Source organism: Physeter macrocephalus, chromosome 8 (genome assembly GCF_002837175.3).
Source record: "Physeter macrocephalus isolate SW-GA chromosome 8, ASM283717v5, whole genome shotgun sequence".
Classification (NCBI taxonomy): Eukaryota; Metazoa; Chordata; class Mammalia; order Artiodactyla; family Physeteridae; genus Physeter; species Physeter macrocephalus.
In genome coordinates this window covers 86,406,490-86,422,427 of record NC_041221.1, presented here as the reverse complement: position 1 = coordinate 86,422,427, position 15,938 = coordinate 86,406,490, and positions in this window count along the sequence as shown.

The window sequence follows — 15,938 nt, the reverse complement described above, 5'->3', positions numbered from 1 at the left end:
GAATGTTGTTGTGTTTAATGTTGTCCCAGAGGTCTCTTAGGCTGTCTTCATTTCTTTTCATTCTTTTTTCTTTATTCTGTTCTGCAACAATGAATTCTGCCATTCTGTCTTCCAGGTCTCTTATCCGTTCTTCTGCCTCAGTTATTCTGCTATTGATTCCTTCTAGTGTATTTTTCATTTCAGTTATTGTATTGCTCATCTCTGTTTGTTTGTTCTTTAATTATTGTAGGTCGTTGTTGAACACTTCTTGCATCTTCTTGATCTTTGCCTTCATTCTTTTTCCGAAGTCCTGGATCATCTTCACTATCATTGTTCTGAATTCTTTTTCTGGAAGGTTACCTATCTCCACTTCATTTAGTTGTTTTTCTGGGGTTTTATCTTGTTCCTTCATCTGGTACATAACTCTCTGCCTTTCCATCATGTCTATCTTTCTGTGAATGTGGTTTTTGTTCCACAAGCTGCAGGATTGTAGTTCTTCTTGCTTCTGCCAAAACAAGAATTTTAATACAGAAGTATATTTAGCAAAAATGATACCCACCTTGCAGATAGTATTAGCCAAACTTAGCTTAGTTTTATTTTTCTAGGCTTTTTACCTAGATAAAATAAATTCAATATTTTCGGTGGTATCAGAAAATGTTAGTCTTGTTAAAAGCTGACGTTCAGAGATAATTGCCAGAAACTTCCCTGGTGGTGCAGTGGTTAAGAATCTGTCTTCCATTGCAGGGGACATGGGTTTGATCCCTGGTCTGGGAAGATCCCACATGCCATAGAGCAACTAAACCCTTGTGCCAGAACTACTGAGCCTGTGCTCTAGAGCCCACGAGCCACAACTACTGAGCCCATGTGCCAGAACCACTGAAGCCCTCACGCCTAGAGCCCGTGCTCCACAGTAAGAGAAGCCACTGCAATAAGAAGCCCGCACACCGCAACGAAGAGTAGACCCTGCTCGATGCAACTAAAGAAAACCCGTGCACAGCAACAAAGACCCAATGCAGTCAAAAATAAATCAAAGGAAAAACAAACCAAAGATAATTGCCAGACAACAATTCTGCTATTAAGGGAGATTCTTCCTGTGAAATATTTTGTCAGAGTATGTAACATATAACCAGATTAACAGCTGCATTTCCACTGTTTATATAAGGTTATAAAATTGATCAGCCAACACAATATTATAAAGCTTCATAATCGACACATCTACTAATATTTTTTAACTCTGAGTAAATTGTTATGTTACTCGAGCCACAAACTATAAAGACTGAACATACTGCAAACCGTGTTTTACTGCTTTCATCAAATAAAATGTACATAATTAATCTAGCATCTATTTAATGATATGCATAATTGCTGTTGTGCTACATGGTAATTAAGCCTGAATGGACAACAGATGATTATAATTTTACACAGCTAAGCTAAAATTCTATACCTCTTCTCTTTACTTTTAGCTTCTTCAGTATTTTCATGACTGGTAGTGCTGACAATTTTATCTGATACCATGTAAAACTTAAACCTCATTATAGGAATACCTCATTTTATTGTACCTAGCTTTACTGAGCTTTGCAGATATTGTGGTTTTGTTTTTTTTTTTTAATAAATTGAAGATTTGTGGCAACCGTGCATCAAAGAAGTTTGTTAGCACCAGTTTTCCAACAACATTTGCTCATTTTGTGCCTCTGTGTCACATTTTGGTAATTCTCTCAATATTTCACACTTTTCAGTATTATTATACTTGTTATGGTGATCTGTGATCAGTGATCTTTGATATTACTATTGTAATTGTTTTGGGGCACAATGAATTGCACTAATATAAGACAACAAACTTAATAAATGTCTTGTGTATTCTGACTGCTCCATCAATCAGCTATTCCCATCTTTGTCTCTCTCCTCAGACCTCCCTATTCTCTGAGACACAACAATATTGAAATTACGGCAATTAATAACTGTACAATGGCTTATAAGTGTTCAAGTGAGAGGAAGAATTGCAGTTCTCTCACTTTAAATCAAAAGTTAGAAATGATTAAACTTAGTGAGGAATGCATGTCCAAAGCTGAGACAGCTGAAAGCTAGGCCTCTTGTGCCAAACCAGGTTGTGGATGCAAAGGAAAAGTTCTTGAAGGAAATTAAAAGCGTAACTCCAGTGGACACATAAATTATAAGAAAGCAAGACAGCCTTATTTTTGATATGGAGAAAGTTTTAGTTGTCTGGATAGAAGATCAAACCAGTCACCACATTCCCTTAAACCAAAGCCTAATTCAGAGCAATGCCCAAACTCCCTAATTCTCCTCAATTCTGTCAAGACTGAGAGAGATGAAGAAACTTCAGAAAATTTTGAAGCTAGCAGAAGTTGATTCATGAGGCTGAAGGAAAGAAGCCATCTCCATAACACCAAAATGCAAGGTGACGGGCTTCCCTGGTGGCGCGGTGGTTGAGAGTCCGCCTGCCGATGCAGGGGACGCGGGTTCGTGCCCCGGTCCGGGAAGATCCCACATGCCGCAGAGCGGCTGGGCCCGTGAGCCGTGGCTGCTGAGCCTGCGCGTCCGGATCCTGTGCTCCGCAACGGGAGAGGCCACAACAGTGAGAGGCCTGCGTACCGAAAAAAAAAAAAAAAAAAGCAAGGTGAAGCAGCAAGTGCTGATGTAAAAACTGCAGCAAGTTATCCAGAAGATATAGCTAAGATAATGAAGGTGGCTACACTAAACAACAGATTTTCAATATCGACAAAACAGCCTTCTATTGGAAGAAAATGTCACCTTCTTTGATACCTAGAAAGGAGAAATCAATGCCTGGCTTCAAATCTTCAGAGACAGGCTGACTCTCTTGTTAGGGGTTAATGCAGCTGGTGCCTTTAAGTTGAATATATTCCTGTGTCTCTGGTATGTCTGTGGTCATATGTATACATTCTAACCCCACAGCTACTCTCCCACCACCAAGGTCTGAATCTGACTCTTCCACTGTTAGAGTTTTATTATTACAATTGTCTCTTCTCTTCCTGTCTCTGCAGCCACACACCAGGATTGAGATCTGTTTTCCCTTCTACACAATCTTCCCCCACCTAAGAAGTAAAAAAAAAAGGTAATTTTAAAAAAATGGTTATGGGGTAAGGCAAATACAGCTTTGAGTTTAATCTCTGATTACTTTCTAATTGGGTGAAATTGAGCAGTATATGTAAGCTCCTGAACCTGTTTCTTTAAAATGTGATAAAGCTGAGACCTACTTGGAAGTGGTGGTGTGTGAATTACATAGCTAACAGATGTAAAGAATATGGCCCAGGCTCTGACACATAGTTATTGCTCAATAATTAGTAACTGATGGTATTATCCTTGCCTCAGCCTAGTTCCTTTATCTTTAGCTAACCCAGGTCTGGAGAGCTAGAGTCTCTGTGGATCTGATGCTTGGATAGCCAGCTTTCCCGGCTGGGCAGAGCCAGGATTGTGACAATCCAGAGATTCTGACTGTGGTCTGGGTACTGGACCCAGTTTGCACAAAGTTATGGGAGAACAAAGATAACGTTTTACACCAGGGGAAAGAAGGCTGGTGAAGGAAAGTTGAGGGTTCTAAAGAGTGATGTCACCAATTAAATGGAAATGTTGGTGATTAGAGTAGATTTAGTTATAGGGGTCCAGAAACAGTAGACATGCATGTGGGTGACTGTATATGCATTTTCTACCTCGCAACAATTTCTAGAAGTAATACCATGGTAGCTGCAGCTAGGTCATTTCCAGAATCATTACTTTTACTATCAAAATGCACCTCTAAAATAAATAAATTAGGGTTAAACTTCAAACAAGTCATAGAAGTGGTTATAATATTTCAAGGACAACAAGGAAAAATTACTACCTACTTGGTTCTTTGAAGGAGAGAAAGTGTTCATCTTGTAGTACTTTTATGCCTAGGCATACCATGCAGATAACTAGGATTGATAATACAATGAAGCCCGTTCACACTTAAGTATATTTAATAAATCAGCAGACATAATGAGTGAACTCAAACCATTTCTCACTTTTGCTAGTGGTAAAGGATTAGAAAGCACAACGGCTCTGTAGATGTTCTAACTTGGGTCCTTAGGGACGTGTATGTTATCAAAGAGAGGGGAGCAGGTGCAAAAAACAGAATACTGGCCCTCTGATGGCTGACTTTGAAGGTCTCCAAATTTTTCCCAGGCTGTGCTTCTTATCTTAAGAAAAAAAATTAAGAGTTATGTTTTCCTGTCTATGGTGTAGTTTAGGAAAACATTGCTCATAATTATGCTGTACTGGAGGAATGATATATGGAGAGCTAGAGGTGGTAATGAGAGTGATAATACTTATTTGGATTTTACAGTGCTTTAGGTACAGGGAAACTCTGACTCTTGATTAGCTGAAATAAATAAGCAGACAATTCAAGAAGCTTTTATAACTTTACTTGTTTTACCACAAGTCAGTAAGGAACAATCAACCAAAGTGCATTTTAATTATCAAGGCATGATAGACTGTAACTAAATTCTGTATTAAAAAGTTGCTGGTGATAAATCAATATAATTGAAACCATACGTGTGCTAATTCCTAATTGATGATTGCATGCATTTGTTGTCAGAGCAGCACAAGCAGAATAATTACATGCCGTCACTCTAGCTCTTAGGAAATTGAGGGCCCAGGTCAAAAGAGAGAGCTCTAATTCAGGGATTTGCTAAGTCCTATGATCAAATTTCCAAGAGCACAATTGGGAACACATTCTAGCTTCATAGGAATTTTCTTATTTATTTGAACTGGAAAGTAACAACCTATATTTAATCAACTGGAGCTAGATCATTTCACTGAAACTATAGCCTTCATTATGTTATCAAACTATTCTGGTCTGGATGGTCTTGAAAAGTTAGATCTCTTTTATTTGATAGGATAACATTAACTGAATATAAATAAGTTATTTTAGGGATTTTGTTATCAAATCTAGAGTAATAGAAAAATATGGCTCCAACTTTCAGTGCACTAAATGCCATTTATATGACAGCAATCTTTAGCTACAGTTTTGGTATGAAGAATAGGCTTGTCTAGAAAAACACTGGACCAGGAAATTTAACTAAACTTATTACTAAAATAATATACAGTTCTACACATGCATGAATTCATTACTTCATTTCAAAAGCAATTGTTGGCTGTATTCCAGACTTATTTTAGGTAGAAGTGGTACATAAAATGTGGAATCCATTTTTAAGGAGCTCACAGTCTAGAGGGTAAAATGGATGTGAAAATACTTGCTATGAAATATTATAAACACATCATAATATGTATGTGTAAGGTATAATAATGGATAAGAAGAGCTAGTAATGAACTATTCAAAAGAGAGTTTGGGTAGGTGAGGGAAGCTTCAGTAGATTGACAAGAACATTTCAGGCATACAAAGCACCGAATAGAGAATACAACACATGCATTTAGTTCATGTTAGTGAGATAGAACAGCAACAACAATAAGTAATAGCAACAAAATGAGAGGGTAGAGTGGAAGGGGAAATACTGAGGGTGATGCATGTAGAGAAGTAAGCAGTGTGTATAGTACAGTATGTCAGAAAATACAATACTAATGTGTTTGAAATAATTTAAGCAGGCAAGTAACATAATTATATTTAAGAAATGTATTAATTTTAGAATTATTTTTAAAAGACTGCTATGGAAGTAGATGTTGACATTCTCCTTTCCTGAGGGATTGGACAGGCTGGCAATAATTGGTTAGTGTTCAATTAGGTAAGAGTTAGGTCCAGTTGATGTTATCACAGATAAATTTGGTGAGCTTGTGATTATGTTTCACAAAGAAAGTACTTGAGGAAGCACCATTTTATTAAACTTGTAAACTTTCCAGCCTTTTTAGAATCTGTGCAAATAGAGGTATGAGTACCTCTGTTTAAATTTTGACCCCAATAGCTGCAGGTCTATTGCTTCTTCACAACCCAAATTCTCAAAGTCCCGGCTGAAAACACTCAGATTTCACCCTCTATTTACTACTTAATATTTATCAATCTAACAAACCATTTTCACTATTGATGCCATTCTTCGTGAAGGCATCTTACTCTGTGTAATTGGTGATTTTTCATCCGTTTCTCACTAGGGCACTCTGTGACATTTGAAAACCCAAAATTCTACCTTGGCGCTGGTGCCATTATCTATCTAACCTTGTTCCCCTCCTGTTATTCTAGATCTCGTTCTCCTCACAAAATCATCTTCTTCCACCCATTTCTTAAATACTGGTTTTCTTTAAAATAGCTTCTTTGCCCTCTCTCCTATGATCCACACTCATAGTCAATACTTTACTAGATGTCAAACTTCTGAAATCTTTCTATAGAACTGATAACATATTTTAGTGTGTTAACATGAATTTATCATAGCAGTTGTAACACAAAAGTGATACAAACAGAACACCATATGAAGACAAAAGCAGAGATCAAGGCGATGCCTTAGAATACAAGAAAGGCCAAAGATTGCTAGCAAACCACCAGAGCTAGGAGAGACTTGGAACAGATTCTCCCTCACAGCCTTCAAAAGAGACCGCTTTTGTAGACACATTGATCTTGGACTTCCAGACTCCAGAACTTGAGACAATAAATTTCTGTTGTTTAAGCCATTTGGTTGTAGTATTTTGTTATGGAAGTCCTAATGAACTAATACACTGTGTCTGACTACCTGGTAGACACAAAACTATACAGGAGTAGAATGTATTCCTGACCAACAATTACTGGTTATGTATATTAATGATTGTCATTGGTGTTTAATAGGCATTTCTATACTTTTTTTCTGGTTTCCTAACTAGATTGTTGTTCTTCTAGGAATAGAAATTATGTTTTATACTACATTTGTAATATTCTATAATTTGTAATATATTTTAATGTTTAAATAGTCTTAAAGAGTCAGTTGCTTTATCATATGCAACAATTATGCCACCATTAGGTAAAAAAAAATTTTCCAATCAGGCATCAATAGGTCCTATTTACTGTTTAGTTCTTTCATATACTGTAGAAGAAATACATTACTGAAGATATCTATTGACAAATGGGATAGCTATGAATGATTGATTCCATTCAATGATAATGTGAATAAGTTCAGAGACAAAGATGTCAAATAATCCATATTCCCTCAGGCTTTTTTTCCTACTGTCCAATCAGTAATTTTGGTGTCTATTACTAAAATTATCTCCGGGCTTCCCTGGTGGCGCAGTGGTTAAGAATCCGACTGCCAATGCAGGGGACACCGGTTCGAGCCCTGGTCCGGGAAGATCCCACATGCCACGGGGCAACTCGACCCGTGAGCCACAACTACTGAGCCTGGGCGTCTGGAGCCTGTGCTCGGCAACAAGAGAGGCCGCGACAGGGAGAGGCCCGCGCACCGCGATGAAGAGTGGCCCTGGCTCGCCGCAACTAGAGAAAGCCCTCACACAGAAACGAAGACCCAACACAGCCAAAAATAAATAAATTAATTAAAAAATTATCTCCATAGTCAAAATAATTCTTTTCCAAAGCTCTTACTAATTGCAAGTATGTTTTTTTGAAGACTAACATATTCATGTTCTAGCATAGATGAGGTATGATAACCAGAGAGAGCTGTGAAACTGGAAGCAGCAAAGCACAAGCCAAATCAGCTATGGGAACACTGACGAAGAGATTCAGGTCCCAGGACCCTGTCACAGGTGCTGTATTATGGTGATGCTCAAGCTTATTGAGTCACCACCCTCAGTGACTCTAAGGACCATAATTTAAATAAAAATGAGGGCAATATACAAAAGACAGTATAGTATACTTCACAGTTTTGTTTGGGGTTCACTGTAAATCTACAAGTCCCAATGACGCCCATAAGAACAATTACATGAAGTTAAAAAATGAAAGTTTTTTTTTTGTTTGTAAGGAAAGGAGGATAAAGTATTAAAGCAGACAGATAAATTCTTATTTTATAGTACATTATAAAGAGGTGATGATTTCCACATTGTCTAGGTCAAGATTATTCCACCTTTATCCAGAGATTTATTTTTTGTAGCTTCCTTCAATATAAAACATTTTCTAGTTCACATTATGAGACACTTTCATTACTCCTGAGCATGTTCTAGTTTTCTAATGCATTAAAATGTATTATACATTTAGTGGCTTAAACAAGTAATTATTTATTGTGTCAGAAATCCAGGCATGCTGTGGCTAACATCTCTACTTAGATTGAAATCAAGGTTTTGGCTGTGCTCCTTTCTAGAGACTGGGTGAAAATCAATTTCCAAGCTCATTCAACTTGATGGTCCAATTCAGTTCCTTGTGACTGTAGAACTGTAGTTGTAGGATATTTCCTCTGGCTATAGGTCTTACAGCCATCCACATTCATTGCTACATGGCTCTCTCAATCTTCAGACCCAGCAATGGTGAATCTCTGTGGAATCAGATCTCTCATATTTGAATCTTTCTTCAGGTATAGCACAGTCTCTTTCAAGGGTTCAAGACCTTAAAAGAGAGCACCCGGAGGTCAGCTCCACCAAAGATAATCTCTCATTTTTACAGTCAGCTGTGCCATATTATTATCTAATCACAGGAGTGACTATCCCATCATATGCTCAAGCCCTGGGGACTATACAGAGCTTGTACACCAGAGGGCAGGAATCTTCGGGGCCATATTCTAGTTCTGCCTACTAAAGGGTGCTAATAGACAATTAATTTTTTTTATTGATAGTGACACATAGTGAGAGGTATGTTCTCTTCAGTTTTCACATGTCACTTTTCTAACTCAAGCCCTCATTTTCTCTCCTTCAAACTCTTATAATAGCTTCTCAATAGAAGTCTCTATTTCTTGTATTTCTGCCTCCTACCTGTGGCATTACCTTCAAGCACAATTATGATCACTGAGACTCTATTACTCAAAATCGTTTACTGTCTCCCTAGTGCCTCTTAAATAAGATGAAATTTACTTGTATAAAATGTCCATCATAATCTGCATTAAAGCCATCTTTCTCGAATTACGTTTTGCCGCACTCTCTCATTAACTATAGGCTCCAGCCAAATTAACCTCTTGATCTTTCTCACATTTTTCTGCTTATGCACCCTTGTAAATAATTGTATTTCTATCTGGAGGTCCTTTTCCCTCATTTTTCCACAACTAAATTCTATCCATGTTTCCAGGACTTTTTCAAGAGCAACTTCTTCATGAAGCATTTTGTGACTGCTCTCAGAACTCCTATAGCTCTACCAAATTTTGGCACTATTCACCTAAGTAGAAAGTTATAAACAGCATTCATTTTCAAATTTTATAGGCTTTGCTACAACTTTAAGTCCCTTGAGGATAGGTAGTGTGTTTTATCAATATTTGTATTCTCCACAGTACCATGCATATAGTTAGTAATGAATAAATAATTGTTGAATAATTACTTAAAAGTGGTCACTCTTTACATTCCTGACCTCCTAATAAGTTTTATTTCCCAACCCAATTTATTATGAGAAATTAATACTGTTGATTGGTTGGTTTTATTACCAATAATTATGATTGAAGTAAATTAAGAAGACTATTTCCAGTTAATCACTTTCTTCGTTACCTAATTTACCCTCTGACCCTGCTTGAAAATAATGTCTTAATCCTGAAGTCTTAATGAAGTTATTCACACTGAATACCCAGTTAGATTGTGTTTTATGCAATAAATTTTCTATTCTGTGTTCAGCCTAAAGATGCAGATTCCTGGGATGCTAAAAATTAAATTTTACCTAAGAATGTTCCTTACTGCTGGACATACTTCATAAATCTAGATTTTTATTATGTTAATACCAGAACTCTCTATATTACTGTAACTTATTATAGGTAGATGAATCTTAGAAAGAGTAACACATTAAAGATAATAATGTTAAAAGACTGTAAAGAAATAATACTGATTGAAAAATTCAATTGTTTTCCATGCTAATGGAAAATACTTTAGAATATGTAAATAAAGTTAACAAATAATCAGAAACACTATTTGGCTTTAAAGATTGCAATTACTTTCAGGATTAAATCCCTTTTTATTAACAATGTTTTCCATACTTGAGAAAGTATTACTATTTAGGATGGCAAATATGGTTATAAAAATGAAGAAGAAAAAATCTATATCTAATAGAACTCAGAAACTCAACAATAAACTAGGAAATTAAAAAAAAATTGACTCCTTGGATTAAGATAGGTAGGGTTTAAAAATAATTTTTAATCAGAATGGATAAATATTGCTCAGAGATCAGAATATATAGAGTACTGACATTAATTTCTCACCCATATACATGACAGACATTACTAATCAATCATGCTATTCTTTCACTCTATGTGGGACATAGGCTCAGATTCACTCTTGAAATAGCATTGCTATTACTTATCAATGTAAACTGGAACAAAAGGTGAAGCCTAGTTACTCTCTGTAAAATAGATCTCTGTCTTTTCAAATGATACCAGCAAACCTTAAAAATCAAGGAGGCTGGCAAAATTCTCTTACACTCAAAGTATCTAGACATAACTCATTCTCAACAAAATCTTTCATATACATATCATGTTTCATCTTTTCTTTCTTTTTATCTGACTAATTCTTTACTGTTCACCTTTCCCAGGTGTGGTGATATAAGCTGAGCTGGTAAACACAGTTTATTAAAAAAATTGATGGTGCTGAGTATACCTGCATAAATCATGCTGTCCTGGGTTACTAAGACGGCAAGAGAGTGAGACAGTTTTTGTCTGTTTGTTTGAATTTCATATATAACAGGAAGAATCTTTGAGATGATTTATCCTGAAAACTCATTTTACCAAATGGTGAAACTGGGGCTACAAGTGCCAGCTTTATGAAATTGAGAGTAAATGGCAGAGATGAAAATAAGATACACATATTTAGGGTTAGGGAATTAACTTGGTTTGGATCTGCTTATGGTTTTGTCCCAAAGAATCATTATTGGGTTCATTGGCCCAAAAATTAGGGAAGAGGAAAAAGTTTTTGTTCTCTTTACAAAGACCTATTCCATTAGTCAGGCTTGAAGTTCTGTTCTTTCTCAACAACTCAATAAAATCTTATTTTTCTTAATTTACTTGTTTGCCATCCAAACCACACTAGCACAAAACAAAGCTTTTTCTTGACCCTGCTGGCTTTGGTATCTAATCCTATTTTATTGTTTCCTCAGTTGTCCAGGTTTTTATATAATTTCCCTTGCATTGTGGTGTAAATATTCTGATTAGTCTCTGCACCTGGTCTTTTCTTATTCTTTTCACCCACAAACCTTCATTAGACTAATTTTAAACACAAATGTCATTGAAGCCGTTTCCCATTCTTTATAGAAAAAAGTCAAATTTTCTCTGTACAGCTTTTCTAGACTTCCATAATCTGACTTTATCTTCTTCTCTTCCTACTCCTTAACTTTGAAAATTTCCTACTCTGGACTAATCTCACTCTCTCCAGAAGTGCCATGCTCATTATCAAGTTCTTACTGTTTACTCTACTTAGAATGTTTTTCTGGGTTCCCCAATCCCACTCTTTGCTCAGGTAACAGTTTAAAACTCCATGGATTCTCCATCCAAGGACAATACTCCTCATTCTCTGAAATCCAGGAAAAGGCGTGTATGTGTTTCTTTTTATTATGGAGTAAAGCACAATGTTAGAGTGTAGGCTTTGGAAACATGCAGATGTGGATTTGAACCCTGTCTCCAATACTAAACCACGGGTGTGAATTTGCACTCTGAGGCAGTTTCCTCACTTGTAAATTGGGGATTACAGCATTTACCTCTAGTCTTTGTTTTCAGGATTAAATGAGGTTAGTGTCAAGTATCTAACACAGTGTCAGCCTGAGGAAGCCTGCCTAAATGGTAGCTGCCAATTCTCTCCCATTTATATTATTACCCAGTTGAATTCTGTAGTGCATCTTTTTTCTCTCACTGGTATGTTATTACCCCCAGGATAGGGATCCTATCTTTTGTGTCCCTGCTCAGGTCTATGATTTTTTATAGTGGAAAGAATATTAAAACTGTTATCAGATAATATGGTATTGTCTCTTATGTGTTTGTATAAACAGCTGATCTTTTCAGCCTGTTTCTTCATCTGTAAAATGGAAACAAAAAGACCTCTTGGGCTATTAAAAGAATTAAGAAATGCAGCATTTACAAACAGGCTTCAAAATTATATATTTGTATACAATTTAAAGTCTCATTTTGGTAGTTAATTATATTTTACTAGTTAATAATAACAGAAAATAAATGTTTAAAGAATTCCAAAAAGAAGCTGGAACCCAATGTTCAAGATTATATTGCTATTTTTGGGAGTCAAACAAATGACACTCAAGGAAAATATGAGGGCCTAAGTGTTAGCTAGGTGATTCTCACATAACATGGTAGCTCCATGCAAATATTTCATAATTGTAGTAATCCTAAAGAATGCTAAGTTAATTACAATTTGAAGTCATAAGGCAATGCACACAGATATCAAGTATTTACATAGAGTACATAGTGGAGCAATTCTCTACAAAACTTCTTCCTTTAACTCTAGTGTAATGATTGATGCCCTTCTTTTAGGATAATCCTCTACTGCTGTAAGTCTGTGTTAAGAAATTTTTCAGAAATGATAAATGCTTCACTTTTAACATTCTGTATTGAGCTTTTCTGATTCATCTTGAACCCAGTGTTGACTGTTATATAGCATGTACAGAATAACCATAAAGAATATCACATATGGTCTGGGCCAATGGTCTGATTTTTGCTGTGATGTTTTTCAAGCTAAAATTTTCATATTTTTGAATAAGACAATAACACTTAAGACTATCAAAGAGCAGATTATATGGACATTCTGCTTTTTCCCAAATATTTTATGAGTTTTTACTAGGTGCTGGAAATTAAGTAATGAGCGCCACAGAGTTCTTAGCCACATGGCACTATTCTAGTTAGGGGAATTCAAAATAAACAATTGAGCTAATAAATATAAAATTCTAAGTCAAATGTTCTAAAAAAAAAAATAAGGCAAGGGAAAGAGTCCAAAAGTACTGAGAGCAAGAGTTTGGGTGCTCTTTTAGGCTGGGCTCTCAGGCAAGGCCTCCCAGAAAAGGTGACATTTGATAACCATTCACAGTGATGTGAGGGAATCCAGCCATGCACCACCTGGGAAGAGAGCACTGAAAGTAAAAGGGGTCAGAAATTTCAAAGTCCCCAAATGAGATTTTGGCATTTTTTGAAGAACATGTTGTACTCATTAAATTCTTTCTTCTTGAAAACCATAGTATATCTGTCTCCTACACTGAACCTGACTGCTTGCTTCACTGAGAGTATGGTGATAAAAGATTTGATTCAGGATATATTTTGAGAGTTAGGCCAAAAGTCAGATGAGCTGTATCTGGGATGTGAGGGAAAGAGAGAAGCTAAGGATTACTTGTGGGTTTTCAGTCCTAGCAACTGGGTGAATGGCAGCATCATTTACTAGATGTTGAAACTAAGTAAGGAGGTTCCTTTTAAGTTGAAGCTGCTTCTTTAATCCAAATGGAGATGGGGACTATGCAGCAAAGCATATGAGTCTGGGGTTCACTAATGATTTTTGGAGCCTCTTAACTCTCTAATCTTTTAAGAATAAATAAACTTAATACAGAAAATTTCACCTGATTTTTTAGTAAGATTTTATGGATTATGCCCTATGCCAACTTAGCAACAAGAAGAAACAGAATTAGAGGAGTGAATTATTGAAGGCAGCTGTATTTAAAGAATTGTGCCTGAAAGAGCATGGCTGGAAATATATTCAAAGCTTCTAGCAAACATTTTTTTAGAAATAATTTAGTCTGATGTGGATCCAATCCTGCATTTATGTTGTACCTGCCTTTATAAGTAAATTGCAGAATATCCTTTCAGCTTGTAAACTGCCTCACATTCTCTAATTTCTTGAATTTTAGTAATTCAATAACTAGTTCTCAAGAGGAAATAGAATGGCCAGTGTATCAGTCAAGGTTCAGCTGAAGACAATAAAAAGTACTTTATCCAGTTTAAGCAAAAAGAGATTTAATACAGGGAATCAAATGCTTATGCAACTGTTCAGAGGGCTGGAGGTACAGGCTCTAGGCTGAGCTTATAAAATTATTGCCAGAAGAGCACTGCAATAAAAAACAGATGTATACTTTATTTCATGGTGCAGAGATCATTCTACATTTTCTCATATATTAACTAGTTTAATCCTCACTAAGTATTTTTACCTAGTGACTTATTCAACAACTAGTAAATGGCAGATCTTGTATTTGAATCCAGGCATTGTAGCTCCTAAATCTGTGCTCCTAACCATTGTGTTCTATTGCCTCTCTAGGTACTGACCTAGCATAAGTAAGTGGTTATTTCTGCCAGGATCAAGAACTTAATGGAATTAGGAAGTAGCTGCCCAAATTGCTGGGTCCAGGACCATACTGTTTCAACCCCATCCATGCCAGCAAAGTGAAAAGCCCCATGACTCATAAAACCAGGGTACAGACATTGGGACTTCTGATACTAGAGCCAGTAGAAAACCAGTGAGTTTGAACCTCGTGTCAATTGTTGTAGGAGAGAGTCTGCTTCGTGAAAGTTTGATGACTTGTAAATGTAGCCTTCAGGTTTGCAACCTCTGGATTTCAATAAAATTACAAAAGACATGAGTATTTTATCTACAGTGCATGCTACAGCCAGGCATAATACTGTGTGGATAAGGTGAGCCTAAAACTGAGGCCAGTACATAGCACTGTTTAGAAGCAAAACGTAAACTTTGCATTTACAAATGTACCACACTTAACAAATGGTTCTACATTTTCTTTGATGCCAGAACAATTGATGACACTTGGGAAGGTCACACCTTCAAATTATCATGATGCAATATGCAGAAACTTATTATTCTCTGAGTATTTCAATAGCCGGTGCTCTAAGAGTCTACTTCTATGCCTTGGTTCCTGTCTCCATTATCAGGGCAAAGGGAATTAGACAGTGTTACATGATGGAAACCTCCTGATTAAAGGATAGAAATGTAGCGATACCTACAGGTTTTTTGATTCTTCTTTTCCTGGTTGCATTATGTATAAAATAAATCACTATCCTCATAGGCTACCCTTTCCTTCTCCTGGAATAATTCTGGCTTCTTCTGGTTTACAATAAAGGAACACAGGTATGGATGTGGGAAAGCGTCCATGTAAATCAGGATCTGCTTCACCTTCCATATTAAAATTCTAAAAAACATGTCAAGAAACTATAATTATGGAAAATCAAGTAAAATTGAAACAAACAATTTTAACGTTGCGAGTATAGTCCCTTCTGCAGTTTTAATCCTAAACGACATGAGCTCCATGTCCTTCAAGCTAAACTTGAAAGTTTAGATATGGCTCTTGCACTTACCTGGCTTGCAATTTTAAATGTTACCTCTTTTATTTTTCTTAGCCTAAGTATCCTCAATCATGGAAGGAAAATAACACCAGTCACCCCACAAGATTATGAGATCCATAATATGTGCTGGATAGATGATTTTAGAAAATAGGGATTAGTGAGTTAGAATGGGACAGCTTGTATTTCAGACCCCTGCTCCAACACTTGTGAGCTCTATGACCTTGAGCAAGTCATTAAAGCTCTCTAAACCTATGTTTCCTCATTTGTCAAATGGCAAAACTAAAAATAGGAATTTCAGTGGGTTCTTGTAAGATTAAATGAAACAATGTGAGTGATGTGCTGGATCTTATGACTTCCATGTATAAAGTACTAATTAAATATTAATTATTAATAGACACTAGTAAAGATACACAGACTTTTGTTTCTTCACTGGAGTTCCAATGTTTATAACCATGCATTATACGAATAAAATACTTGTTCGAATCCTCTAACCTCATGACCTGCTTCCTGTTTGAGCACTGGGCTCCTCCTGATTCATGGCTCTATGTAATTTGTGTTTTTTCCCCTGGTAGTCTTTTTTTTTTTTTTTTTTTTTTTTTTTTTTTTTTTTTGTTTGCGTCACGCGGGCCTCTCACCTGTGTGGCC